Here is a 9046-nt window from a genome sequence, read left to right on the forward strand (position 1 = left end):
CCAAAATTTATAAATTACAGAATCAAACAAATGTAGAGTATTCTTTAAAAATTATAACCGAAGAATTATGATTTCCAACTATTCATTTCCAATTACCAGCTGGTAAACCAAGCCTGGTTTTCTTTTGAAATATGAAATGCAAGTTTGAAGGACCCATTTGAAGGACACACTTATCCTTATGTTCTTTCATTTAAAATCCTTTGTGAACAGCATACAGAAATGACTGCTTGAAGCTGAAGCTTTTGATTTCATTTCTGGTTCTCATGGTGATATTATTTTAAATGTCATAAATTCTATATAATCAAAGTCATGAAACTCTGTTACTGTTTAAGCAATATTCCAAAATAATATGTTGAAGTAATACTTTCAATTAACATTTTTAATTAATGTAAACTTTCTTCCAACCACTCATATTTTCTAAAAATTTTACCTGAATATTTTCCAAAAATGTACTTTTGAAGTAGTTTTTCTATCCATATATTTAATAATTGTTTGACTCCCTTCCACATTACTTACAATTTCATGGATGTAGAACATGTTCACATCATATTCAGAGACAGAATATCTAAATATCTGATGATGTGGATATGTTCTATGCCTATGAAAATTTAAGCAACATGGGGCTGAGTCATGAAACTGTTATTGGCACGTAAAAAACACCATTCGAGCGTGATCGTTACCAGCATCACCTTACTGGCACTTGAGCCGGTCTGCAAGTGACACATAAAAAAAAACGCAATTTTTCCATGACCGTTGCCAGTACCGCCTGACTGGCACATAGAAGCACCCACTACACTCTGAGAGTGGTTGGCTTTAGGAAGTGTATCCAGCTGTAAAAACTCTGCCAAATCAAGATTGGAGTCTGGTGCAGCCATCTGGTTCGTCAGTCCTCAGTCCAATCGTCCAACCCATGCTAGCATGGAAAGCGGACGTTAAATGATGATGATGAATGGATAAAGATCCTTTCTGAGGCATATAGACTCATAGAGCCAGTTTCCCAATTACCATGGTGTATATATTCTCCACCAGAATGGGATGCAAGATTACTTATTTCTGCCAGCTCAGTGGACTAGAGCAATGTGAAATGAAGTGTTTTGCTCAAGAACACAATGTGTCACCCAGTCCAGAGATCAAAACCACAATCTTATGATCATGAGTCCAACACCCTAACCATTAAGCCATGCTTCTCCACTATTGAAAATAACTCTTAATCAAATGTGTTGGATGCAATATTCTTTCATTTGTTTCACTCAGACATGGCCGTGTGGTTGAGAAGTTTGCTTTCCAACCACATAGTTTGAAGTCCCCTTCCACTGTAAGGTGCCTTGGGCAACTAGCTTCTACTATAATCTTGGGGCAACCAAAACTTTGAGTAAATTTAGTAGACAGAAAGGCGGCAAGCTGGCAGAAACGTTAGCATGCTGGGTGAAATGCTTAGCGATATTTCGTCTGATGTTATGTTCTGAGTTCAAATTCCACCAAGGTCAACTATGACTTTCATCCTTTCAGGGTTGATAAATAAAGTACCAGTTACGTACTGGGGTCAATCTAATCGACTTAATCCCTCTGTCTGTCCTTGTTTGTCCCCTCTATGTTTAGCCCCTTGTGGGCAATAAAGAAATAAGAAACATTAGTATCAAAACCTACCACTCACTGCGCCACGGAAGACGCTGCCAGCTACCACCAATCAACAAAAAGGCTGGCCAGGCAGCAAAAACCCTGCAAGAGTCAAGTCTGTTGGTTCGAGGAGCACAACTATTCAACTCCATTCCGGTACATGTCAGAAATCTATCAGGATGCAGTGTGGAATCATTCAAATTGCAGCTGGATATATACTTAAGCACCATTAGAGATGAACCCCATCTCCCAGGATATACACAACGAGCACAAACTGACTCAAACTCGCTTCTACACATGTCAAAATTAAACAGAGAATACAACCTGGCAACCACACCAGACTCTGAGGGTGGAGTCTTCGACTTGGCCTGAGCATGGACTCAAACTCAAATGAAATGAAATATGTTGGGTGAAATGCTTAGCAGTATTTCGTCTTTTTAAGGCAGCGAGCTGGCAGAAACATTAGCACGCCGGGCGAAATGCTTAGTGGTATTTCGTCTGCTGCTACATTCTGAGTTCAAATTCCGCCGAGGTTGACTTTGCCTTTCATCCTTTCGGGGTCGATTAAATAAGTACCAGTTAGGTACTGGGGTCGATATAATTGACTTAATCCATTTTTCTTTCCTTGTTTGTCCCCTATATGTTTAGCTCCCTGTGGGCAGTAAAGAAATAAGAAAGTGAACAAAGTCCATTTCATATTCGTGTCTGTGTATGTTTATGTCACCTTGTCTTGATATCATATGACTAGTCTACAAGTGTCTCTGTCATACAAGTGGCGTCTTTGTTTCTAGTCTTGCATGAAAACACGTTCATCAACAGGGAAATATTAGCTTGCTTGGAAATACATAAGAGTCACGACATGAAAGGCACATAACCATAGAAAATTTGCTTCAATGACACATCATGCAAGCATAGAAAAGTGGATGTTAAAGCAATAATGATGATGATGATGTTATATATATAGGCATACATATATATGTATAAACACACACATTTCTTCCTGATATGTTTATAAGAAGAGAGTGCTCATATATAAAGTACTTGATACTTCAGCAAGTAGAGTGTGCTATATATATATTTCTAATTAGGTGGGTTTTAGACAGACACACACACACATATATTTATATATATATATATACATACATATATATAATATACATACATATATATATATAATATATATACATATATATATACATATATATATATATATATATATATATATATATATATACATATACACACACATATATTTATATAATATATATATACACACATATATTTATATAGATATACATTATAAATATATGTGTGTGTGGTGTGTGTGTATACATATATATATGTATCTATAATGAAGAGCATATGAATTTTCTGGGGGCATAAAGTGTGCAACATGGGGGAGCTAATTAATTTGGGTCAGAAAATATACAACACACACTACTTTCTGTAGTATTATGGCCATTTTTTTTTGTTGTTGCTGTGAACCTAGTTCTTTTGAACAAGAATACAGGAATATTAATCTGCTCCCCAGTGTTGAGGACCTCTATACAAATTTTAAATATGTATATGTCTTTATAAAACTCACCTACCACATGTGTGTGTGTGTGTGTGTGTGTATAGGGAGAATTCACAAAAAAGACAAAAGACGGAGACAGGTGGAGTAGAAAACAGATGTATTAGTATAACGCTCAGGAATTGAAAAGTCTTTAACGTTTACACACACACATATACCATGCATACATATATATATATGATGGTATACATATATATATATATATATAGGAGAGTCTGCCAAACCTAGTATTTTATCTTAACACTGGTTCCCATATTACATTCATATCTGCACTAGGTCTGCTTAGGAGGTTATTGTGTTCTAGCATATGTGCAGCCTCTATTAAATTTCATATTTTCCTGTGGTGTTCTCTGTCAACTATTTTAACTTCATTCCACAGTGGGAGGTGGTCCCTTTTTTCCCTTACACGATCGGCTATATCCGATTTTTCAATATCCCCCAGCTTTACGATGTTCCTCTACCCTTACTTTAAGGGGGCAGCATGTTTCACCTTTGTATAGCCTACCACCACTGCATGGGATAGAGTACATGTAGTTTTTAGTCATATTCTCTTCAGTGGGTGGTTTTACTCGGAGAAGATATTTGTGAAGTGTTGTATTACTTCTGAATACTGTCCTGATATATGGACCGCATATCTTTTGTATCTTTTCTGAGAGGCCTTTAACATAGGGTAGACAAACTGTGCTCAGTTTATGGGTTTCATCCCCTCTCCTCTTCCTAGTTGGAATGGATAGTATGTTCTTTGTTTTCAGAGTTGGGTCTTGCGAATTTTTCATCACCACCATAGCATTGCCCTTGTTCGCCGGAAGTATTATGACGGAACCGTCACTAATGTTCCTTAGTGATATTTGGTTTGGGAAGTTTCGCTTTCTCTAGTACCTGTCCCACTTTCCACCTTAGTTCATCTCACTGAACTTTTGGTATCTTTAGGCTATCTCTTCAATAGGAGCTATTATGTCCAAGTATGGAATGTGCTTGATGATTGTCACAAAGTTGAGACCTTCGTTTAGAACTTACTGCTTCTTCAGAGTTGTCCAGATGTCAGCTACTTATGTTAATTACTGCTTTCACTGGCAGGTGACAAACTTTGGTCTTTATTCTCTGACCCTTGAGCTTCCTAAGCTTCTTAATCTGGCATGTCTTCACCTTCTCAAACTCTTTCTTGTACAACTTTTCTAGATCTTGTTGGATTTTTTCTCTGTCATCTCAGGTTATTCTACCAAGTAATGAAGATAACCTGTCTCCGATTTTGTTATTTAGTTGATGTTTTTTCCAATGGTTATAATGGATCCTCTCACAGACAAGGGCATGCCCTGCTCTTTCCGCTACTCTTCAAGCTTTATTTGAATCCACAGATGCCGTTATAGTCAAGCCAGGTGATATTAGCTTTGAGTCTCTACATCTCCACAGGAACGTTAGATGGTTTGAATTTCTGATGGAGTTTCTCTGCATGTCTCCATTAAGTCTAATACCGGCTCTGTACCAATTAGATACTATATTTTGGGGATGAGGAATTATGTACATTATTTACAATGGACAAATGTCCTCATCTTCTTTGTTGTTATCACATTTCAGCTGATGTACTCTCTAGCCTTCGTCAGGTGTTTTGGTGGAATTTCGAACCCAATCCTTTATTTGACTAATAGGATAAACAGTTCTTATTCCTAAGGTATGTTGCTGATGGTATTTTTCTGTTGACATTATTTTTAAAGTCCCTGCTTGGGATTGAACTTAGAAACTGAGGGTTAGTAGCCCGTGCTCTTATCCACTATGCTATTTGCCTGTGGGCATAGAGTGTAGTGGAGCCTCCCAGCATGATCAAACCATCTAACCCATGCCAGCATGGACAACAGGCATTAAATGATGATGATGTATATATATATTTTTTTAATTTGTTCATGGGAAACATTTTGAATACGCAAGTAAAGCTCCTATTCCATTATGCCGGCATCAGTCTAATGATGCTGTTCTGATATAATAATCTCTATATATATAAACGGCAAAATGTCTGTGTGTGTGTCCTTTATACAAATCCACAATTTTTCAGTTAGAGGGCTCGCACTTTCTATGGTCATTCAAAACCGTCGAAGGGTGGTTGTGCACATCTTTACATTTCCCCAGTCACCCTGCAAAGCCATTAAAAAAATCAATACAAGTGACTTTTTTGTGAATTTTCTATCCAAAACCCAAAACTTGATATGCCAATTGAATGCCAGGTAGCTGTATGTGATTGGTCGGAGATTTGGACAGTACTCGCGTGTATGTGCACACACACACAGCTGTATATGCATGCACTAGCAGTATGACCCGGCAACGCCAGGTCATAGTGCTAGTTTACGATAAATATAGTAATAACAATAATCCTTGAATGAAATATATAAACATTTAATACATTGCTACGTGCTTTTCCACAATTCATGTCTCTTAAGATCACAGTCCATACTCCTGGGATGATTACAGTGTAGTCTGTAGCATCTGTAGGCATCAAGTAGATCATCTTCATGGATTCAATTCTTCAGGCGATATTGCCTGAAGAAATGAATCCTCGAAGATGCGGATTGTGATCTAAAGAGACATGTAATTTGTGGAAATGCACGTAGCGAGACATTGAATGTTTATAAATTCCATCCAAGGATTATAGTTATTACTATATACATACACACACACACAGACATATTCAAATCTATAAATACATACATATGCATAAATTTTATTTGGGTGTTGAAGAATCAATCTTTGATTTCGAGTCTATGACACTGCATGTATCAATGGTTGCATATATTATTACATAACATAGCAATGATCATGAGATAATTGTAAATCAATGAAATAAAAGTTGGTTACTCCGTTGTCCTTGGTTAAAATATGGATGTATATGTGCATGCATAAAGTGAGCTGGCAGAAACATTAGCACGCCGGGCAAAATGCTTAGCGGTATTTCGTCTGCCGTTACATTCTGAGTTCAAATTCCACCAAGGTCGACTTTGCCTTTCATCCTTTCGGGGTTGATTAAATAAGCACCAGTTACACACTGGGGTCGATATAATCGACTTAATCCGTTTTTCTTTGTTTGCCTCCTTGTGGGTAGTAAAGAAATAGGTATTTCACCTGTCTTTATGTTCTGAGTTCAAATCCTGCCAAAGTCGACTTTGCCTTTCATCCTTAGGGATGGGGGGGGGGGCAATAAATCAAGTACCAGCTGCATACTGGGATTGATCTAATCCACTGGCCCCTTCCCCCAAAATTTCGAACCTCGTGCCTTGAGTAGAAAAGTATATGTGCATGTGTGAGAGAGAGAGTGTAGGTATATAAATCAATCCACTGAAGATGAATACAGTACAGAAGACTTCCTACAACCTTGTTCTAAAATAGAAAGATAATCCTAGTGTGGAGAAAACCAAAATTGTCAAAAAACAGATTAACTTAGAAAAAATCCAGGAGCTAGTGATATATCAGATGAGGTTATTAAGCACAGTGGCGGACGTTTGGCCTATCTTGTGGTCACACTAATTGTTACTGGAATGGTTCTCCAGGTCCACAGGTTTTGAAAGTTGTTATGATTTCACTGTACAAAGGAAACTGTAGTAAAAGTTTGTAAGATTTTCATCAGATTCTATCAAATTGTCAAAATACATACAGTTGCTCTATTGTTGTCACAGAGTCTCAATATAAATTTAGATCTGGTGGAAGTGCAAGTGCAGAGACTCCCCCTTTACTAAATTTACTTGATCTAAAGAATGTATTTAGTATAGTAGAAATCCCTAAGTTGGGATGGTCACCTAAATTTATGTTTGTGCAAATACACACATGTATGAAGGCCTACTTAAATGGTGCTGTTGGAACAAATTCCAGTTAACCATTTAGCATTCAGATTATTCTGGCAACGAAATATTGATTTATTCATGTTGTTCTGAATTAATCATGCATCATCTTGTTGCTTTGATTTCAATATGACTATTTTTAGAATGACATTGCAGGTCAGTGTGATAGGCCAGCTCTGGCAAGTTTAAACATAAAATAGAATATCGGGGCCAGATATGGCTGGTTTAAAATGCTAGAGATTAAAAAGGGTAGATATATCAGCACCAACTTTATTTTCCATAGCTTTGCACTCTTTTAGTTTCACTGCAGCTTTGTGCAATTTCAAACAGGTTTGTTTAGACAACCTAGATTTTAGTCTTGACACCTTGCAGCTTGCCATGGTGTTAGGAATATTTATATTAGGTCAGTGTCTGTAAAGGAGTTCTTAAAAAAAAAAATTGTCAGAACCCTCCATTCCATTTGATAACTTAGTCTTCTTCCTCCAGCAGTCTAAAATAACCCGATGTCAACACAATTGATTTTCACACCTGGGTACATGACAATGGTAGCTGAATATTCTTCTCTACATAGCATTGTTCAGGTAGTTAGTTAGTTAGTTAATTTGGCTCAAAAGCAAATAGCAAGGCCATGTAGGGGGACATGGAGTTAAGTACAGGGTGGTGTTCATGTAAAGAGTTCAGGCCACTTGAGGTCAAGGGAGGCTTTGAACAAAGCGGTCGTCGGCATCTTCACCATCTCGTCTGGCAGCTTGTTCCACGGATCCGCAACCCGGACGGAGAAAGCTCCTCTCCTTCGATTAAGATGAAATCATCGCAGGTAGAGCTTTTCGGAATGACCCCGCAGCCGACGCTCTGGAGCAGGAGTGAAGAACAGCTCTTTCGAGAGGTTACACTTTCCGCTTATGATGTTGTGGGCGAGAATGAGATCACCACGGCGGCGGCGTTTTTCAAGAGAATAAAGGTCGAGCGTCCTCAGCCTTTCTTCGTAGGACAAATTTTTGAGACCATGAACCATGCGGGTAGCCAGCTTCTGGACTCTTTCGAGATGCTGTATGTCTTTGAGGAGATAAGGAGAAGAGGCTTGAATCCCATACTCCAATATGGGTCTCACCAGCGTGACATAGAGTGGTAGGAATATGGCTGCTGTGAGCATTCCGAATGACCGTCGAATCAAGAACAGAATTCCGCGTGCTTTGTTGGCAGCATGGACGCACTGGGCCGAAGGCGAAAAGGAGGAATCCACCAAGATACCTAGGTCCTTTACCTGATCGGTCCTCTCCAGCAGCAGACGACCCGGCTCGAAATCAAGTTGAGTTGCAGGAGTAGAGCCGACAGGCAGATGACAGCACTTTGACACGTTCAGACACAGGTCCCAATCGTTAGACCACTTCCAAATTTGGTGGAGGCATCGACGAAGATCCTCTATATTGCCGCGAGGAGCGACCAGTTTGATATCGTCGGCAAATAGAAGGGTGTGTTGCGTGAGGTCGTCGGGCAAGTCATTTATGAAGACTAAGAACAACAAGGGCCCAAGCACTGAACCTTGAGGCACGCCACTGCTCGCACTGGAGACGTCGGACCGCGAACCATTAACTTGGACTTGGAAGGAGCGATCTGAGAGGAAGGCACCAACCCATCGTACAATATCCGGATGGAAACTATATGCTTGAAGCTTGACAAGTAATAGGCGGTGGTTTACCGAGTCAAAAGCTTTGGCAAAGTCCAGTAAAACGATGTCAACAGCATCACTATCATCGAGGATGCGCGTCACCAATTCTTCCATTACTAGTAAGTTGGTCAAGCATGATCTCTTCGGCATGAAGCCGTGTTGGGAATCAGAGATAGAGGCTGTGTTTAGGAGGTGGAGCATCATACTTTTCTTAAGGATGGTTTCGAACATCTTGCTGATAATTGATGTATGGGAAACCGGTCGGTAGCCTCATTCAGGATAATTCTGCATACTCTCACTTGTAAGAAAAAGCTAATTCAACAGGACATCCTGGCAGTGCAACAGTCCTGCTCTAACTGCCAACAT

Source organism: Octopus sinensis, linkage group LG6, assembly GCF_006345805.1.
Source record: "Octopus sinensis linkage group LG6, ASM634580v1, whole genome shotgun sequence".
In the NCBI taxonomy this organism is placed as follows: Eukaryota; Metazoa; Mollusca; class Cephalopoda; order Octopoda; family Octopodidae; genus Octopus; species Octopus sinensis.